Source organism: Anomaloglossus baeobatrachus, chromosome 11 (assembly GCF_048569485.1).
Source record: "Anomaloglossus baeobatrachus isolate aAnoBae1 chromosome 11, aAnoBae1.hap1, whole genome shotgun sequence".
NCBI classification, from domain to species: domain Eukaryota; kingdom Metazoa; phylum Chordata; class Amphibia; order Anura; family Aromobatidae; genus Anomaloglossus; species Anomaloglossus baeobatrachus.
Window position 1 is genome coordinate 128,886,713 of NC_134363.1, and position 22,766 is coordinate 128,909,478.

Consider the following 22,766-nt stretch of genomic DNA (forward strand, 5'->3'; position numbering starts at 1 on the left):
TGCCATGAAAAGAACAAATATAGCCATTAAATATAGCAATAAAGTCGGATCATTCCAAAGCCTAATGGTTCATATTTATCATGTGCTGTAGCCAAATGGACAGCGTATTTCGCACAGGTTTTTGTTAAGATATTGGATGGGAAACGTGGTGACAGACATCTGGTGGCACTTAACAATTTTATAACCTGCTCAGTGCAACTAGTGGTGTTGATGTAAGGGACACAAATGAAGCCACGTCCCAGGGCCCGAAGGTTGCCGGTATTTATGAGGACCGTTCTTGATGATATATCATGCTTATTTGACTTCAATGTACTCTTCCATGTTAATTGTGTATCTAGACCCCATACAGGGTGCTGTCATTGTAAATGTATATAAACACTTGATTATTGATTGTTCAACTTTTAAATTTGGACCCTACTTGTAGGGAGAAATTATCTTTCCAATCACTAAGCTCTTAATGAGGTTGTGGAGGACATGTGCCTGTGTTTATGTGAAGAAGAAGAGCTTTGGTATACACCATAGACCTAAAATAGGGACGACATCTAAGCCGCCTACTATACAAGACATTAGTTTTATATTATTTTAGAATGATTTAGCTTATACCGCCATGCTATATTCAAAAGGAACAAAGCTAAAAAGTGGCCAACAACAGAAATGCATCACACAGCTTTATAGGGGATATAGCCCCTGTAAAAATTGCACCTTTAGTGATGTAATCACTGCCTTTGGAAATAAAATATACTAACTGGAGTACTCAATGGTTGCCTGGTATAGCCAAGACACTCAATGCACCATTCCCTATACTGGGTTTGCATGTCTCTGTGTCATCACTCGATCTGGTGACCTCTAGTTGTGTGCCTGGTTACCTCTCTGTTGGATCACAGCCTGTTTTGTGTCAGTCCACCTGATGTTAATTTTCTTTTCTATCCTTTGCCTTGCCTTTCTGCTTTATTTCTATTCAGGCATGTCCATTTTCTCTTTTTGTTTGCCCTATCACATCCTGGGAGGGGCTATTTATACTCACCATACATGTCTTCATTGCTGCCTATACTCCAAGGTTGATGGATGTTTGGAGCCCCAGTTCCCCAATTTAGGATAATCTTGCAGAGTTATTGAGTTTTCTTGGCATTTCTCTTTTATTTCTATTTTGGTGTGTTCACTTCCTCATTTTTTTTGCCCTATCACATGACAGCTATTTATATTCGTTATGCACAAGCCTACAGTGCTGGCTATATTCCAAAGGTTACTGGATGTTTGGAGTCCCTGCTCCCTAGTTTAAGCTAATCTTGCTAAGTTATCTCTTTTAGTTTGCCTTTCTGTTTTATTTGTACTCAGGTGTGTTTACTTCCTCATTTTTTGCCCTATCACATCACAGAAGGGCCTATTTATACTTACCATGCACATGCCTTCAGTGCTGGCTATATTCCAATGTTTGGAGTCCCTGCTCCCTAGTTTAGGATAATCTTGCTGAGTTATCTCTTTTAGTTTGCCTTTCTGTTTTATCTACACTCAGGTGTGTTAACTTAATCATTTTTTTGCCCTATCACATCACAGGAGGGTCTATTTATACTCACCATGAACATGCCTACAGTGCTGGCTATATTCCAAAGGTTGCTGGATCTTTGGAGTCCCAACTCCTCAGTTTAGGATAATCCTGCTGAGTTATCACTTATGATTTCTCTGCAGTTTATTTGTATGTTTCCCTTTCCAACATTCTTTCATTTTGTTTCATTTAGGATTTGTAGGGGTTCCACTTATTCCATAAATCCTTTTGGGTTTCTTTCAGTTTCCTCTGATTTCCGTCTACGACTGTGTTAACACGTCTTTAGCCCTTTATCCCACCTTCTGCCTGTGAACACCTCTTTTATGTTTATTGGTGTTTTGTGTTACACTTGGTTTATTTTTTAGAATGTAGTTAAGGACACTCAGGATCAGCCAACATGGAGTTGGGACACCATTACTTAAATTTAGGGTGCCAACCTTGGCAGCCAAGTATGGACAAAACAGTGTCAGGTTTAGGGTACTCCTAGTCTTTCTAGGGACCTGTGGTTACATCTCCTCTGGTTTGTTTGTCTCATGTGAGTGCAAGGGCTCTATCGTAACACTCTACCTTCCTTGTTGGTGATTGACCACACTGGTTAGGATGGCGTGAGCATGGTCTATATAGAAAGTTGCAACAATCCAGTGCTGTAAATCACCAGTGGTTCTATTTTTACAGTTGCTATATCCCCTAGAAAGCTATGTGCTAGTGCCTCGTGGGTGATGCTTTTCTGTTATTGGTCCCTTTGTAGCTTTGTCCTTTTTTGAAAATAGAATGGCGGTCTAAGAAAAATCCAAAACAAAACTCTTGTATCATATGAGGATCAGATGATGGATCGATTTCTTTTCTATGCTGTATACTAAAGCTCTTCATCTTCAGATAAGCATAGGCACATGCCCACCACAACCTCACAAAAGGTGCGATTACTTATAATCGCTACATTCCCTAAAAGTACATGTTGCTTACTTTCCTCTTAGTTTAGATTGAAAGACTCCCTTTAACATTATCCATATTCACAGTTCTGCAATAAACAATAATACCATCTTCCAACACAAAACCCAATAATCTCTGCCACCATATGAAGTGCGTCACAAAATCGATTATTCCAAAAGGTTTGGATTGAAACACACAATTCGTGATTCTACGATAGCCAAAAATCCACAGGGAAATCCCTTCTCAAAGTCTGGAAATTAAATCTGAGTTTGAAGAGAGTTCTGTGAAATCACACATCTGTTCCTACTAGTTCCCAAAATGTTACAGCAAACTGACTTACAGAAAGCAAACGACAAATTGCGCTATTTAGAAAACTGTTGTTGGAAGAGATGCTTGGCAAGGACTGACGGGCTTTTAACAATGTGATTTTTTTTTTTCTGACGGAACCCAAGTGGAATCTGTAATTTACCTTGGATCGCACCTTTCTTTAAATAAAATTGGGAACAGTGGGGCAGAATCCTTGCTGTTCCTGTGACGCTTATTGAGATAATGGGAGCACCAGCATGAGTCCTTATGAGATAAACCCATGTGATCCGGATGTGTTCAAATTGTGGACTCTTTTTGTATTTATGAGAATAAGATAGGAATTTTGAGCCGTCTGCTCTGCATGAGGACTATACATGCTTCCTTCTATTAGAGCCAGACCGCCCTTTTTAGCTTGGGTTGACAGTGCAGTGAATAAGCGTCACCAGGCACAACTTTTCTACTAGGGCTAGGCTCTTCATGGACCCACTTGCAATCAGAACCTCATTCCCTATGTCACGCTTGTCAAGTGTGACGAGAGTAGTGTGTGCATTCAGACCTATGGGCATCTGATGCACAACAAAAAACACAACACACAAAAGGGGTCACCGGGGACACGATAACAATGGAGGGCCATGGAGCTAGTGAGAGGGGTAGATGGCACACCTCCTATCCTAAGCTGCAGCTGTTCCTACTCTTCTCATCAGACGTTATACAGGCTCCGTAACTGTTACTAAGCAGGAACCTGAGACATTGAGAAACTTTGTAGATGCCCTGGCTAGTGAGAAGCAGGTGAGCATCACTAGACCCACTGCTGCAAACGACAAGGCAAAAGACACAAGGGATGGAAAGACAAATGGGGGAACAGCAACCAAAAGGATAAAGTCCTTCTTTGGGAGAAATCCTCAGCAGAAGCTTCCACCAAGCTGGCCAGAATACAACTGGATTGTATAATCAGCAAGGATTGCTGGTAAACATAACTACTTAAACCTAAAGGGGCATGGCTACAAAGCAGTTGCAGCTGACATGCTCTGCAATGGGCTGCTGGCAACAAAACTGACATTAACTTATAAAGCACCAAAAGAAAGGAAACTTTGTGTAAATGTAGAGTCCCAGATGGAAATCAGATGCTACAGTCATAAAGCTGTCGCTAGTCTCTGAAAAACACAGAGACAACCGTGACACCCTAGTAGTTGAAAGCCTCCAAAATGATCTTTACCATAGCCTGTAATGGCAGTGCCATAGGGGACTTCTACTCGCTGTCCTGATAACCTGCAAGACAAGAGCATCCAACAGAATATATACGAATGTAACTAGATTCTAGAAATGGCACATGACGTTGGACATGTCAATGGTGTGGCATTGCAATTTTCTACAATAAGACTTCTGTACATAGGCAAATTTAATTGAACTCAGCCAATTAGAAAGTCCACTGAAAGAAAAATGCTAACCAACAGTAAATGATAGAACTGTAGTCCATGTGCTGCAAAATTGGAGACCATATACTGTAGGTCCCCCCTCCACACAGCTAAGGACCCCATGAGCATTAAAACATCATGATATTGGTGAGTTTGGTTCACTATCTGATGATTATTGGGAACTTCCAGGTATTGATTTTGGGGAGGGAAGGATTGGGCAGTTTAGATTAGACATGTCATCCGTTTGTCTCCATAGAGAGAAGCCGCTGCCAGATGTATTTGGCAGCAACTTTCATCCTATTCTTAAAGGGGTTGTCCACTACACTTACATTGATGGCCTATATTTAGGATAAGTCATCAATGTCTGATTGACTGGAATCCGACACCCCGCATCCTCCCCGATCAGCTGTTCTCGGTCTCGGCCGTGGTAGCAGGCAACCGGAAATGCTTAGTTCTGGAGCTGCTCCGTCTTCTGATAGCGACCAAGGCTCGGTATTGCACATCCTATTCCCATTCTAATCAATAGGAAGTAGATGTGCAGTACCCGACCACAGCCGCTATCAGAAGACGAAGCAGTGCCGAAACTGAGCATGTTCGGGTGCCTGCTGCCGCCACCGGCCTTGAAACTGGCTGATCGGCAAAGGTGCTAGATGTCAGCCCCGGTCGAAAAGACATTGATGACCTATCTGAATGATAGGCCATCAATGTAAGAGTAGTGGACAACCCCTTTAATAAAAACTCATGATCATTCGACTAAGCCAAGCTCTCATGGAGGTAGTCTGGAGAGGCTGATTAATAAACCAACATTCTTCCAAAAACCATCTTATGTGTATGAGCACCTTCAGTTACTGATCTGGCAAACATTTAGGAACCTAATCATTATTACAAGTGCGCCTTTTTTGTCTAGTTTTGGTGTTTTTTCACTGTTTTAATTTGCGTCTTAATCTTCTTATAATTTACACTTTTTTAAAGCCTATTCTATATGTGTTTGGTTTTTTTATGTTCGCCATGGTAAAAAATCAAGAACATTTTTGATTTTGTGCAAAATTCATGAACCACGTGTGCGATTTTGAAAAATTTGGAGCAAAAAAAGTCAATGAAAAATACGAGACACAAATAAGAAAAGTGCCAAAAAAAAAAGATAAACAAACGCTTAAACTCTTTAAATATTGCTACATATATTTGGTAACAGAACATTTTTGCCTCTCCATAAATAACCCTGAATCTGTATATAGAAACATTTCCAGAAGAAGAAAAAAAACAACCGACCATTAAATTTTAAGGAACATACATATCCTATTTTCGAGGCAATACTGTAAATATATTTTACGAGGAGAAACATCAGATGCATCTCTAATGACATTGTCACAACATGAGCTCTTTGAGGAGCCAGAAATCCAATTCCAGTAAAAAATCATGTAACCTTAAAATGTCATGATCAGCATATATTAATTGTGCAGCTAATGAATAATTAGCTGCAGACACGTCTGACATTTTTGCCATTAATCTCAGCAAGTATTTTAAGCTTTAAACAATGGTCCTATGCGACTGAAACGGCAGCCGGCTGTTACAAAGTTTACACTTTCAAAACTAATAATGATATAACAATAATGATGTTAGGAAGAAAAAGTTCAGATGAAGTGGAATCTTACTGTAAGTCCTTGGTTTATGTATATACAGTACAAGAGCAGACATGGAGCTGAAAAAAACCTCCTCTCCCTTCCGCTACCTTCTCTCTCTTTTGGTACCTCCTCTCCCTTCCGGTACCTCATCTCCCTTCCGGTACCTCCTCTCCCTTCTGGTACCTTCTCTCCCTTCCGGTACCTCCTCTCCGTACCAGTACCTCCTCTCCCTTCCGGTACCTTCTCTCCCTTCCGGTACCTCCTCTCCCTTCCGGTACCTCATCTCCCTTCTGGTACCTTCTCTCCCTTCCGGTACCTCCTCTCCCTACCAGTAACTCCTCTCCCTTCTGGTACCTTCTCTCTCTTCTGGTACCTCCTCTCCCTTCCGGTACAATGCATTTTTTGCCTGGTACTCCCCTTCCCACTGCTTTACTTGGTTCCTTTATAGGAATAATAGCATTGTGAGTTTTAAGCTGATCCTTTCCTGGAGTTTTATCATTATAATTCTGCTCAAGGAGAAGATGGATCTAAATTTTGGCATCCAGTTGGCACACAGAAGTCATGGATTTTTTCAATGGTACATGGAAATGTATATATTTCTTCTATTGATTGCAAATAGACAAACATTGTCACTTGACTCTCAACTTACCATTTTACCGTTTTTCAACATCAAATAGGTATGCCTATTTGATGACTTTATGGTTTGTTTCCAGACTTTAAGACCTCTCTCAATACCCTCCAAAAAAGCTGTTAAACTTCCTTCAAGGGGTTGTCTGATCTTAATTTACCAGTTTGCAATGACTCTATGTGACTGTAGACTTGTGGATCCTTACATCGCGCACAGTGTGCACTTTGAGACTTTCCCAGTGTAGCCACCAGCATCACCAAAAGAATGGGATTTGCACATATCAGGCAACGTGCTCTCATGAGAGAATGAAAAGATGTCTGACGTGCGGTTCAAAAGAAGGGGAAAAAAACAGGAAAAGGGTAACAAGTGGGCACTGACGATAAGGGGAGGGGATAGTGTTGACCCCTAAAAACTCACCTGAGACTGGACCTTGCACTCCCTATCATGCCAAGATGGGTCCTTTTCCCCGTGTGTATCACGTACCTAAGCCCTGGCTGACTCGGACCTAGCCCTGGTAGTGGGTTGTGCAGCAAGATGCTAGTCTTATTACTACAATAAGATGACACTGGGAGGGTGACAAACAAACAGGAATATAAGGAGCTGTGGATAAAGGAGTGCAAAATAGGGTCCTAGCCACTAGGGATATTGAGGGTAGTACTATGGTTGTACTCACCTGGTTCAGTTGTGAAAGTCACAACTGCTTGTAACACATATAATGGTGGTGGTCAGTAGCAGCCCCAAAAAGGATTCAGTATATGAAGAGTAAGTACGGGTTTAAGCCGCACTGGAACCACAGGAGCCAAGGATTAATAAATTCCTTTTTATTTGTTCACAGGTCTACGCGTTCAGAGAAATATCCATCTCCTTCATCAGGACATCCAAAATAATCAAGTATCCTTACTATACATATATATATTGATTCCTTTGGATGTCCTGATGAAGGAGATGGATATGTCTCTGAAACCCGTAAACCTGTGAACAAATATAAAGGAATATAATAACCCTTGGCTGCTGTGGTTCCAGCGCGGCTTAAACCTGTACTTACTCTTCCTATAAACAAACAGAAATAAAAGAAGAAACAGAACTCCACATCTGCCACAAGGACAACTTCTCCGGAGAGGTCATCATAGAAGAACTATAACTGGCACATGAGAAAATAAAAAGTGAATTTAAATAATGAAAGGGATTGGTAGCAAGGTGCAGCAGCTGAGATTAGAGCTATATGAAATCTCAGCAGGATCAAAAAAAACCTCTTAAACCCTTAAAAACCAACTGAAAATAAATCCACTCAACTCACGTTAAAGAGGACCTACGATCTGCTAATCGCTGTGACCTTCTAATCTCAGATACCACAAAGGTCTCAGTCAGATACAACATAATCGTGACACATGCTGACTAGACTGTATCCAGCCTCGCTCAATGTAATACAGTCTAGTTGCAATGTGGCCAGAAGTATGCAAATTTCAGACTTGCGGTCAGATGATGACCCTCTTCTGGCGCCAGCACCAGAGAATCCTTAGAGTGTGCGATGTGAGGATTCACAAATCTACAGTTTCATAGAGTTAGGGGTACTTTGCACACTATGACATCGCAGGTGCGATGTCAGTGGGGTCAAATTGAAAGTGACGCACATCCGGCGTCGCTGTCGACATTGGAGTATGTGAATCCTTTTTACTACGATTGACGAGCACAAAATCGTCGAAATCGTATGATCGGTGTAGCGTCGGTCATTTCCATAATTTCGGAAGGATCGATGTTACGATATTGTTCCTCGTTCCTGCAGCAGCACACATCGCTGTGTGTGAAGCCGCAGGCGCGAGGAACATCTCCTACCTGCGTCCCGGCTGTAATGAGGAAGTAAGGAGGTGGGCGGGATGTTTACGTCCCGCTCATCTCCGCCCCCCTGCTTCTATTGGCCGCCTGCCATGTGACGCCGCTGTGACGCCGCCCGACCCACCCCTAAGGAAGGAGGCTGTCCGCCGGCCAGAGCGACGTCGCAGGGCAGGTAAGTGCATGTGAAGCTGCCGTAGCGATAATGTTCGCTATGGCAGCTATCACAAGATATCGCAGCTGCGACGGGGGAGTGGACTATTGCACTCGGCATCATTACAATCGGCTTGCGATGTCGTAGTGTGCAAAGTACCCCTTACTGCCGACTTAAGACCGTCAATGCCGTTAACATGGACTATAGAGCCAATTTGGTTATATTCCTGTTGGTATTTGGCCCCACCATAGAAATATCATCTTCTAGCTCTTGTATGGCACTCTGACCCTTATCCTATCTACCAATTTGATGGCCTATATCCCACAATGAGCCAAATCCCTGGCTTTTAAGTTTTGGTTTCTCCAAAGTGAACTCTCAAACTAGTGAAAGTAAGAAAACGCAGAGATCTCTAGACTTGTTATGGAACCAAAAATGTTCAGGGAACCCCCCAGTAAATCTCTACTTCTCCCTTGTGGGACATAGACAGTCTGTGACTCTCTCGCACCACACACGTTACAGTAATAAAAAGTTTGTGTTGCGTTGAAATTGCATCATTTGCAATTCTCATTTACAGTTAATTCTTCTCAACAAATAAAAATTGTATTCTAATTATCCATTCCCTTTATCTGTTTCCCAAACTGGTTAAGCATTTTCCCCCGTAACGACCGCGAAATGCGCCGCAGCCTGACAGACGTCGCCGCAACTCCCCCTGCCAATATTTAATGAGTTAAAGATTGTGGAGAGTTAGCAAGTAACAACATAAATCTAAAGGCCACAAAAGGCCAAAATCATCACCAGATTGAACAGTAAAACAGAGATAAAGCTCAACAGATGTTTCTCTTTTAATTTAGTCTTCTAGGATCCCATCCAGACGAGACTCGGAGCCGTCTGATAATGAAACATTTACATCTTTTGCTGTAGAGTTTGTAAATAATCATCAGTTAGTAAAGACGTGGAACAGAACTGGGTGGAAACAGACACCTGCCTTCACAAAGTATCAGTAATTATATCTGGGCATGGAGCGGGTGGAATATCACATGCAATATTGAGTGGGTGGAATTCGATATAAAAACACAAAAGTCAAGGAGGTATTCGGCTCGCGGCTCAGCCCTGATTCAGAGAACTTGGCAACTGCGCGGCTCACACTGATACATTCCGTCAAGAAAAAAAAGCATGTAGGTCAGGAGGTAGAGGCGAAATTAATTTTGTTGTACAAATGATGTGAGATCCAGATAACGTAAGGGAAAGAAAGCAATACGGCGTCTGGGCACCATTTCTTAAAAAGTCTCAGGACCAAGGATCTCGGGAAAATAAGGAATTCCAATTAAGTAAAGACAAAGGTTTTGATTTCATATTACTAATTGGAGAAGTAACTTACCTAATCTATGCTATTACTATTATTATATTATTACTATCCTATTACTAACCTATCTAGTTACTGAGGAAAGAGATACGGTCCAGGAAAAAAAAGCGATGTCGAATAATCAAATATTTAAAAACTCCATCAGCAAAAGAAAAAAGGAAGCTCCATTATCCTAAGGCTGCCCTACCCATGACCAAGCTCAACGCCCAACCCTGGGTCATTTTCTGGTGCAGGCTGTATATAAAACATGGAGATTTTAAATGTTTGAATGAATGTGAAGTGTCAAGACGCAGAATGATTTTTATCAGGAACATATGACATTGACTATATCTACTATTATATCGCCCCTATGTACAAGAATATAACTGCTATAATACTGCTCCCTATGTGGAAGAATATAACTACCATAATACTGCTCCTATGTATAAGAATATAACTACTATAATACTGCCCCTATGTACAAGAATATAACTGCTATAATACTGCTCCCTATGTGGAAGAATATAACTACTATAATACTGCCCCTATGTACAAGAATATAACTACTATAATACTGCCCCTATGTACAAGAATATAACTACTATAATACTGCCTCTATGTACAAGAATATAACTACTATAATACTGCCCCTATGTACAAGAATATAACTACTATAATACTACCCCTATGTACAAGAATATATCTACTATAATACTGCCCCTATGTACAAGAATATAATTACTATAATACTGCCCCTATTTACAAGAATATAACTACTATAATACTACCCCTATGTACAAGAATATATCTACTATAATACTGCCCCTATGTACAAGAATATAACTACTATAATACTGCCCCTATCTACAAGAATATATCTACTATAATACTGCCCCCTATGTACAAGAATATAACTACTATAATACTGCCCCTATGTACAAGAATATAACTACTATAATACTGCCCCTATGTACAAGAATATAACTACTATAATACTGCCTATGTACAAGAATATAACTACTCTAATACTGCCATATGTACAAGAATATAACTCCTATAATACTACCCCTATGTACAAGAATATAACTAATATAATACTGCCCCTATATACAAGAAAATAACTACTATAATACTGCTCCTTTGTATAAGAATATAACTACTATAATACTGCTCCTATGTACAAGAATATAACTACTATAATTCTGCCCCATGTACAAGAATATAACTACTATAATACTGCTCCTTTGTATAAGAAAATAACTACTATAATACTGTCCCCTATGTACAAGAATATAACTACTATAATACTGCCCCTATGTACAAGAATATAACTACTATAATACTGCTCCTTTGTATAAGAATATAACTACTATAATACTGCTCCTATATACAAGAGTATAACTACTATAATACTGCCTCATATGTACAAGGATATAACTACTATAATACTGCTCCTATATACTAGAGTATAACTACTATAATACTTCCCTTATGTACAAGGATATAACTACTATAATACTGCTCCTATGTACAAGAATATAACTACTATAATACTGCCCCTATGTACAAGAATATAACTACTATAATACTGCCCCATATACAAGAATATAACTACTATAATACTGCTCCTTTGTACAAGAATATAACTACTCTAATACTGCCATATGTACAAGAATATAACTCCTATAATACTACCCCTATGTACAAGAATATAACTAATATAATACTGCCCCTATATACAAGAAAATAACTACTATAATACTGCTCCTTTGTATAAGAATATAACTACTATAATACTGCTCCTATATACAAGAATATAACTACTATAATTCTGCCCCTATGTACAAGAATATAACTACTATAATACTGCTCCTTTGTATAAGAAAATAACTACTATAATACTGTCCCCTATGTACAAGAATATAACTACTATAATACTGCCCCTATGTACAAGAATATAACTACTATAATACTGCTCCTTTGTATAAGAATATAACTACTATAATACTGCTCCTATATACAAGAGTATAACTACTATAATACTGCCTCATATGTACAAGGATATAACTACTATAATACTGCTCCTATATACTAGAGTATAACTACTATAATACTTCCCTTATGTACAAGGATATAACTACTATAATACTGCTCCTATGTACAAGAATATAACTACTATAATACTGCCCCTATGTACAAGAATATAACTACTATAATACTGCCCCATATACAAGAATATAACTACTATAATACTGCTCCTTTGTACAAGAATATAACTACTATAATACTGCTCCTTTGTATAAGAATATAACTACTATAATACTGCTCTTATGTATAAGAATATAACTACTATAATACTGCTCCTATATACAAGAGTATAACTACTATAATACTGCCTCCTATGTACAAGGCTATAACTACTATAATAGTGCTCCTATATACAAGAGTATAACTACTATAATACTTCCCCTATGTACAAGGATATAACTACTATAATACTGCCCCTATGTACAAGAATATAACTATTATAATACTGCCTATGTGCAAGAATATAACTACTATAATACTGCTCCTATGTACAAGAATATAACTACTATAATACTGCCCCTATGTACAAGAATATAACTACTATAATACTGTCCCCTATGTACAAGACTATAACTACTATAATACTGCCTCCTACGTACAAGGATATAACTACTATAATACTGCCTCCTACATACAAGAGTATAACTACTATAATACTTCCCCTATGCACAAGAATATAACTATTATAATACTGCTCCTATGTACAAGAATATAACTACTATAATACTGCTCCTTTGTATAAGAATATAACTACTATAATACTGCTCTTATGTACAAGAATATAACTACTATAATACTGCTCCTATATACAAGAGTATAACTACTATAATACTGCCTCATATGTACAAGGATATAACTACTATAATACTGCTCCTATATACAAGAGTCTACTATAATACTTCCCCTATGTACAAGGATATAACTACTATAATACTGCCCCTATGTACAACAAAATAACTACTATAATACTGCCCCTATATACAAGAGTATATCTACTATAATACTGCCTCCTATGTACAAGGATATAACTACTATAATACTGCTCCTATGTACAAGAAAATAACTACTATAATACTGCTCCTATGTACAAGAATATAACTACTATAATACTGCTCCTATGTACAAGAATATAACTACTATAATACTGCCCTCTATGTACAAGAATATAACTACTATAATACTAACCACTATGTACAAGAATAAAACTACTATAATACTGCCTCCTATGTACAAGGATATAACTACTATAATACTGCTCCTATATACAAGAGTATAACTACTATAATACTTCCCCTATGTACAAGGATATAACTACTATAATACTGCCCCTATGTACAAGAAAATAACTACTATAATACTGCCCCTATATACAAGAGTATAACTACTATAATACTGCCTCATATGTACAAGGATATAACTACTATAATACTGCTCCTTTGTACAAGAGTATAACTACTATAATACTGCCCCTATGTACAAGGATATAACTACTATAATACTGCCCCTTTGTACAAGGATATAACTACTATAATACTGTCCTCTATGTACAAGAAAATAACTACTATAATACTGCCTCTACGTACAAGAAAATACTATAATACTGCCCCTATGTACAAGAATATAACTACTATAATACTGCTCCCTATGTACAAGAATATAACTACCATAATACTGCTCCCAGAAGATCTTAACACTTACTATTTATAATTTATCAGAATATCAATTGACTTCATATTTCAGAGAAAAATGTGTAAATATTCTCTTGTGGGACATTTGGTAGAAAAGTGACAAGTCAACAAGATTCTACATTTAGGCGATGCACTTAATTCCCAGTTATTCGCTTTCCAATTGGTCAGAATAAACAGATGATTTATGGCCGGTATTATTTATGATTGGGCACTGCAGGCGTTCCTGTTCCTACGGAATAAAATGGCTACAAGATCTGATTGTCTACTCACAGGAGACAAAAGATTCTCTATAAATTCTCTTTAAACGCTTCCAATGTTTTGTGCTCGCAGGTTCTCGGCTCAGATGGTCTAAAAACACCATAATTCATGGAAACTGTGGTCTCAGCTGATCAGCAACATATAACTACAGCCGAGGAGGTGTATAAATATATGTGTGGGGTAATGCACAAAGATGTCCTGATGGGCGGAATAACTGATAACATCAACATTTAGTGTCAAATATGGTTTCTCTTTATACCCATAAAGTGCAGCCTAATCATGTAATGTAGAAAAGAAGGATTGGGCACTATGAAATCAACATGTCCGATCCTCTCCCTCTGACAGGTGTCTGGCAGCAGCTTATTCCCCTCTCCCCATACAGGACACATAGGTGCTCCACCGGAGCAGGCATCTCTACATAGGGGTGATTGGAACGGATATCCGCCTTCAAAAAAGAATAAAAGAGTCCGGACAGCTCTACCTACAGATACATATCATCCTTAGTATTTTATGACCTGGTGGTCTCATAGGGAACCTTTTGACTGTATTTTGTATTACCCCGCGCTGCTTTACTTTGCATGCTGTGCAAATCTGAGAATAAAAGACTAATAAATCACCATTTATTACAGGTTCTCCACTAAAATGCAGTAAATTTACTTCTATTTCTCTACAGACTTCATGACTTTCGATAAATCACAAGCACCATCATCCAGTCAACGATGGCATCTACGAACACCGTAAGGAGGTTTTACATGGGGCCGTATATTCTCAATGTTTGTAACTTCACACAGTTCATGGGCCATTGACCAATATGATGGACACTTTCACCTGCCCTTCAGAGCCGCATTAAAGTATGCCAATGGCCTAAGCAAAGGGAAGACAGCTGTCTTGAAATATCTATTTATCCTATCTATCTATCTATCTATCTATCTATCTATCTATCTATCTATCTATCTATTTATACATCCATCCATCCATCCATCCATCCATCCATCTATCTATTATCTGTCTATAGAGGCATGTGCAGGAGGGGGGACCTGTCAATATCAGATACTACTTCAGCTGGATATGCCAGTCACAGGCTGCACATAGTACTGACGTCATGCATTGCCAGGAATACCTGGATACCAGGAAGGAGCTCAGGATCGGGGACAGTATTCCAGGAAGGAGCCCAAGTTTGGGGACAGTATATCAGGAAGGAGCCCAGGATGGAGGACAGTATACCAGGAAGGAGCCCAGGATGGAGGACAGTATACAAGGAAGGAGCCCAAGATAGGGGGCAGTATACCAGGAAGGAGCCCAGGATGGGGGACAATATACCAGGAAGGAGCCCAGGATGGGGTAAAGTATACCATGAAGGAGCCCAGGATGGGGGACAGTATACCAGGAAGAAGTACAGAGGAAAAGAAAAAGATTCAGCTCACTCGATCTGTGCGGAGACTTGAATGAGGGACAGGTGCACGGAAGGAAAGCCGGCCAGGCTGAGGAATCCAAGCAGAGGAAAGAGGTTTCCAGCATCCATGTCCAGAAGATATAATATAAAACATTTTCTCTTTATTGGATATGCATTAAAAATACAGGAATCACATCCTGAACATAAAAAATCCCCATGGAGATAAGGGGTATGGTAGATGGTACGCGTTTCGAGCGAGCACCGCTCTTAGTCCCAATCCATACATATTCGTATGGATTGGGACTAAGAGCGGTGCTCGCTCGAAATGCGTACCATCTACCATACCCCTTATCTCCAAGGGGATTTTTTATGTTCAGGATGTGATTCCTGTATTTTTAACGCATATCCAATAAAGAGAAAATGTTTTATATTATATCTTTTGGACGTGGATGCTGGAAACCTCTTTCCTCTGCAGGAAGAAGTACAGTATACTGTGAATTAGCCCAGGATGGGGAACATTCTTACTGGAAGGGGCAGAGCACAGGATGTTGGACAATATTACTGGAAAGGACTCAGCATAGGTGACATTCATATAAGATGGGAGACTTGATAAGTCTAAGATTTAGAACACTACAATGGCCCATACATCTGCCTAACATATAGGTGGGGGCCAGGTCTATGCTTTGCACCAGGGCCTATGGGACTCTAGTTACACCACTATCTATCTATCTATCTATCTATCTCTCTATCTCTCTATCTATCTATCTATATCTATCCATTTGTCCATTCATCCATCTACCTACATTACAAAGATCTGAACCTTACAGTCCTGCTCATATTTTATAGCTGAATTGTACAAGTATTGTCGCGGGCGGAGGGGGTTGGGAACGCCACTCGCCTGGGAATCGCTGGCGCTCGGGTCCGGTGCTTCTGCTCCTCAGTGGCTCGAACAGCACCTCCTCGCCCACGAGTGAAAAGGGGGAAGGTTTGTGGTGGGATGTCGGTTGTGACGCCACCCACAAGTTGTGATGGTGGGCACCACCGCTGCTGGTGACGGGGGATCCCGGGAGCGATGGCGGAGAGCAGCTAAGGTGTTGACCCCTCCGTGGGTAGGGGCTGTTGGTCCCGGGGCCCTGGTTGGGGAGCAGGGAGGAGGGATAGGTGCAGGTGCCGATGCCGATGCGGGGAGGCAGCATGGACGCGGGTGCAACGTTGCGGTGCAGCGCGGTGCCGGATGGCACTGGTGTACTCACTCAGGTAGACAAGGACAGAGTCTCTGGTAAACCAAACGGCTGGATGGATGGGGCCCACAGTCGGCTGCGGTGTTTCCACTCTCCCCGGACGGGTTGATGGTGGCTGTTGTTTCCTGCACCTATGTGTATGTGTTTGACTCCTATGGCTTCCCACGGGTAGTCCTCTCCCCGGCGTGTACGTGTCGGGAGAGCCCGTTTTTCCCGCAGGCGCTGGCCCTTGGATCTCTGGCCCTTGGCGGTGGCTCTTATCCGGATGGGTTGGGCTGTTGCCTTCTGACGGGACTTGGTTGGGAATGAACCCCTGAGGTCCAGACTGCAATCAGAATTTGACCTTATGGCGGCTTCCGAGCCTAGTCGGGGTCTGAGTACCCTGCCTTGGTGCTTGCTTCAATGCTTGCTTCAATCTGCTCCCCGGTTCGGTACCGGCGGGCCACCACCCGACCCCGGTCCTACCGTTCCGCTGACCTCCACCAACTCCTGCAGACGGCCACCACCGTCTGCCGACCTTGCTGATAGTGCCTGGGCTCCGACCCAGACACACACAGTCTTTCCTCCTCTCACTTTCACTGTCTACTCCAATCTGCTGTCTTTTCCCGCCTCCAGGCCTGTGAACTCCTCGGTGGGTGGGGCCAACCGCCTGGCTCCACCCCACCTGGTGTGGACATCAGACCCTGGAGGGAGGCAACAAGGATTTTGTTTGACTGGTGTTCCTGATCAGGGGAGGGGGTGTGCGTATGTGGTGTTATTCTGTGACCCCGTCACACTATCAGTGTAATAAGATCTATCAGTCTATACAGTGTAACAGGCAGCAGTGCCCCGGTTGCTTCCTCCAGGCTTTCCCTTCCTTTTTCTGCCCCTCCATACAGGCTGGATCCGTTTTGTGCATTGTTCTATGTCGCTGTAATCTAGTTGATATGGTTTTATATACTATAATTAGTCTTAATTGATTATTCTTTTCTTTCTTTCCTCCTCTGCATTTTCCATCTTGTAATATAACTTCTCGTACATGGGGGCGCTTTTATTTTCCTCTGTGTATTTATAGGTTTGTAATCCTTGTGTTTGTGAAGGATTACAAGAGAAAGGTTAATTTACTGTACAATTCATCACAACGGGGACATTTGCCGCACACAACAACACTAAATAATCTACAAAAAGAAGATATGCTTATTATGGGAATTCCCTCGGTCGTCATTTATAATAAGGATAATTCCTACAGCCATTGTTCGGATAATTCCTCGTCCTTCGTTCTTCACTGTTACTAGATGTCTCGGCACCACAGTGATATCATACGAAAGGGGGAATAAATATTATGAATACTGGCAATTTTTTTTATTTTATTTTACTATATTTCTCTTTTTTTTCCCCTTTTTTTGGTTTATTGATCACCTGCTTACAAGATTTGTTTGGGCTGTCCATAGGCGCTATTATGTAGCATAACACAAGCCTTGTATATAGACATCTTCAGGGTTAAGCATTGAAGGGCTTGTTCCATCAGGGCAAGTTATGGCATATTGATAGGACATGCCATAAATATCTGATTAATCAGGGTCCCACCACTTGACCCCGGGGTCCCGGCCCATGCACTCATAAATGGAGAGGTGTGGGAGCTCAGAAAATTGCTGACCATGCACAGAGCTGTAATGGAAATATATGGAGTCAGCAGAGATGGCGATTTTCAATCAGCTGCATGTGAATTTATAGTATAAATATTTACTGTACATATAATGAATGGGGTGAAATCTGCTCCAAATCAATGTGTCTCTGACACCCGGTACTCTCACCGATCAGCTGTGAACTGCAGATGATGGCTGGATGTAAACTGTGCGTGGCGCAAAACAGCACAGCTCCATACCCTGTGTGGTGGCCTCTACCCGCAGATCAGCCTCTATTCTCTTCCATAAGCCCTGATCGGCAGTAGTCACTAGCGGCCACTAAATAGTATAACACAGCTGTGGTATTCTGCGCTGCATAACTGGCCACAATCAGAGGTGATGATAACAGCTGGTCAGTAGGGAGCCGGGAGTCAGACTATCGCCAATCTGATATTGAAGAACTATCCTAAGGAAAAGTTATCATCATTAAAGTATGGGGCACCCCTTTAAATTCTTGTTTTCTTTCTTTCTTCCTTACTCCCTCCCTTCAGCCTTTGTTTTTACTTTTTTTCCTCACTTTTTCACTCTTTTTTTCTTTTGTTCTTCTGTCTTTCTTCTTCATCCATTCTTTCTCTTATTCTCTCTTTATTTCTTTTTTTCTCCTTCATACATTCTTCCTCACTCCCTCCCTTCATCCCCTCTCTTTCTTTCTCTCATTCTCTCACTCTTTTCTTTCATTCTTCAATTTCTCTTTCTTTCTCTCTATTTCTTTCTTTCTCCCTCTCCTTTCTCTATATCTTTCTTTCTTTTCTCACTCACTTTCTTTCTTTTTTCACTCACTTTCCTTCTTTCTTTCTCACTTTCTTTTGTTTCTCATTCTTTCTTTCCTTCTTTCTCTATTTTTATCTTTCTTTATTTCTTTTTTTCTTCTCTCTCGGTTTCATTCTTTCTTTCTATCTTTCTTTTCTTGCTTTCTTTCCTTCTTTCTCTTTCTTTTTTTCCTTAATCTCTCTATTTTTCTTTCATTCTTCTATTTCTTTTGTTTTCGTTGTTTACTTATTTCTTTTTTTATATTTCTTCCTCTCATGTTCTTTTTTTCATTTTTCTCTTGTTCTCAACTTTCTCTTTCTTTCTGTCCTTTTCTTGTATATTTTACTTTCTTTCCTTTCCTTCTCTATCACTTTCACTCTTTCTCCCATTCTCTTTCTTTCTTTACCTTATTTCCTTTTTTATCTCTCTCACTTTCTTTCTCTGTTTCTTTATTTTTCACTCTATCTTTCGCTCTCATTTTCTTTATTTCTATCAATCTATCATATAACTTTCTTTCTGTCTTTCTTTCTTTCTTTCTTCCTTCCTTCCTCTTTTTCTTTCTTTATTTCTTTCTTCCTTCCTCTTTTTCTTTCTTTCTTTCTTCCTTCCTCTCTTTCTTTCTCTTCCTTTCTCTCACTTTTATTCTTTCTCTTTCTTATTTTTCTCACTTTCATTTTCTCTTTCTTTTTCACTTTCATTCTTTCTTTCATTGTTTCTTTGTTTGTTTCTTTCTTTTCTCTTTCTTTCTCTCTCTCACATTTATTCTCTCATACTTTCTTTCTTTCTTCCCATTGTATAGTCAGTATCTAAGTCTGATTTTTACCATTCCATTGAAATATATATTGATAGTAAAGTATAGTTTCCCTTTAATCAGAGCGGAGACAGATTTTCTTGGCTTTATACTGGTACATTGTGTTTAAAAATTCAAGAAATAGCACAGAGACAGCAGGAGCGTAATTAAAACATTTTTAATTTACAATACAAATTTGAGTTGGAGACTAGGAATGGTAACCAAAAAGTAATGAGATTTTTTTTTTTTGCTGTAGAAGGAACAAACACGTTTCAGAGGTTTATCTTTTTCATTCGCAATCAGGAAAATATATATTTTTTCTATTGCTATGATTAGCTTTTCCCAAACTGTTCCACAGTGAAATGGTTAATTTGAAGCAAAACTTTTCTTTTTCCCTTTGCATAATAACAAGCTACAGGGCATTCTGGAAATGCTTTGACTTAGATAAATACAGCTCAACATAGTAGTAATTCAGGGACCTGAGGGTATATGTATAAGAAATGGAGCACATTATGACAGAATACTAGGAAACAATTTTCTGGGTAACAGTTCAGTGAGGAAACAGTGTTATATGAGGATGTCAATATCCTATGTAACACCATAAATTGTTATGGCAGAAAGGATATAATTACAGGAGATTAGGAAACTATAAAAGTAAATAAAATAATTGTAATATTGCTCAAATTCTACACTATTAAAAAAAAAATCAATGTACTTGTAATACTTTAAATAACCACTAGGTGGTGGCAAAGAGAATGTTTCATTCTAGTGAGTATTTGTGCATACAATTGGGCAGGAATCACATATACTCTCCCTTACTGTCACTATAATATTTGTATCTTTAATATATATTCTATATAATATCATCAATTATAATATTACTTGTGGAATTCAATGACATTATATTGCAGTACCACCAATAACCACCAGGTAGTGGCAAAGAGCAGTGCATTGTGTATTTGTGCATACAGTTGGGCAGGATTCACATATACTCTCCCTTACTTTCACTATAATATTTGTATCCTTAATATATATTCTATATAATATCAATTACTTATTCTCCCACATCAATTCATTAAAGCTACATTGCAGTACCACCAGTACCCACTAGGTGGTGGGAAAAAAAACAACCCCTTTTCATTCCAGTGTGTATTTATGCATACAATTGGGCAGGAATCTCATATATTCTCCCTTACTGTCACTATAATATTTGTATCTTTAAAATATATTCTATTTAATATCATCAAGTATAATATTACTTGTTCTCCAAACAATTCAATGACATTACATTGCAGTACCACCAGCTGGTGGTAAAAAGAACGTTACAGTCCAGTGTATATGTGAGCATACAATTGGGCAGCAATCTCATATACTGTATCTTTAATATACAGTATATGCTATATACTATCATCAATTATAATATTACTTGTTCTCCCTATCAATTCAATAAGATTACATTGCAGTACCACCAGTAACCCCTAGGTGGTGGCAAATAAAACTTTTCATTCGGATGTGTATTTGTGCATACAATTGGGCAGGAATCCCATATAAATTATCATTAATATATATTCCATATAATATCATCAATTCTATTATATCTTGTTCTCCAAACAATTCAATGACATTACATTGCAGTACCACCAATAACCACTAGGTGGTAAAGAGAACTTTTTATTCCAGTGTGTATTTGTGCATACAGTTGGGCAGGAATCACATATACTCTCCCTTACTGTCACTATAATACTTGTATATTTAATATATATTCTATATAATATCATCAATTATAATATTACTTGTTCACCCCCATCAATTAAAAAAAAAAATGCATTGTAGTACCACCAATAACCACCAGGTGGTGGTAAAGAGAATGTTACAGTCCAGTGTGTATTTGTGCATACAATTGGGCAGCAATCTCATATACTGCATCTTTAATATATTCTATATAATATCATCAATTATAATATTACATGGTCTCTAAACAATTCAATAATATTACATTGCAGTACTACCAATTACCACTAGGGGGTAGCAAAGAGAACGTTTCATTCTAGTGTGTATTTGTGCATACAATTGGGCAGGAATCACATATACTCTCCCTTACTGTCACTATAATATTTGTATCTTTAATATATATTCTATATAATATCATCAATTATAATATTACTTGTTCTCCCCCATCAATTCAATAATATTACATTGCAGTACTACCAATTACCACTAGGGGGTGGCAAAGAGAACGTTTCATTCTAGTGTGTATTTGTGCATACAATTGGGTAGGAACCACATATACTCTCCCTTACTGTCACTATATTATTTGTATCTTTAATATATTCTATATAATATCATCAATTATAATAGTACTTGTTCTCCCCCATCAATTCAATAAAATTACATTGCAGTACCACCAATAACCAGCAGGTGTCTACAAAAAAGAAAAAAATAATTACCTTTTTTTTGCATTTTTGTACATATTTTGTATAAAACATATTTGCACCTTTTTTATTTTTTTATTTTAATTCTATATATTCTATAAAATGCATAATATTAAAGTAATCAAGAAATGCAAAGAATAACATTGTAATACCATCAATAAACACTAGGTGGCTGCAAAAAAAAAAAGAAACATTTCTTCCAGTATTCCTGATTTTTTTCACATCACACAATTCCTTATGAGGATTAGATTCCTCAGTCGTTGCCATTATATTGAAACTTGAGGACCCCCAATTTCATCCAAAACCCCAGACTGATCTATTATGTGCATAGAGACGTAGCCGACTGTCTGAAAACTGGAGACAATCCAAAACCTTGAGCTTTGTAATTAATACATAATTAAATCAGCTTTAATTACCAGCTCGCTTGCTCAGGTGTGCATTGCCTCCACAATCTGGTCTGATGCCTAAGCTCTATGGAATTACAGCTTCTGCAAGGTGCCATGGTTTAGCTGTGATTGCTCACAATGTAGAGGTCTGAGCAATGCAATGTGTGATATGGAGGAGATGCAGATTATTCATTGTCATGGGAGAGAGCAGAAAATATGACCTAGAGTATAGAGCAGTCAAAGTCATTACTGGCAATACGTCTCCATCGATTGTCAAGTCTTTTCTGACTGTCTTCTCCAGGATGG

General features: G+C 39.1%; 1 protein-coding gene across 5 annotated transcripts in view; it reads right to left on the reverse strand.

The window, feature by feature from the left end:
• The window catches only part of CAMTA1 (calmodulin binding transcription activator 1), a 2,097,701-nt gene that overhangs the window by 809,318 nt on the left and 1,265,617 nt on the right, over nt 1-22,766 (reverse strand). The window lies entirely within an intron of this gene.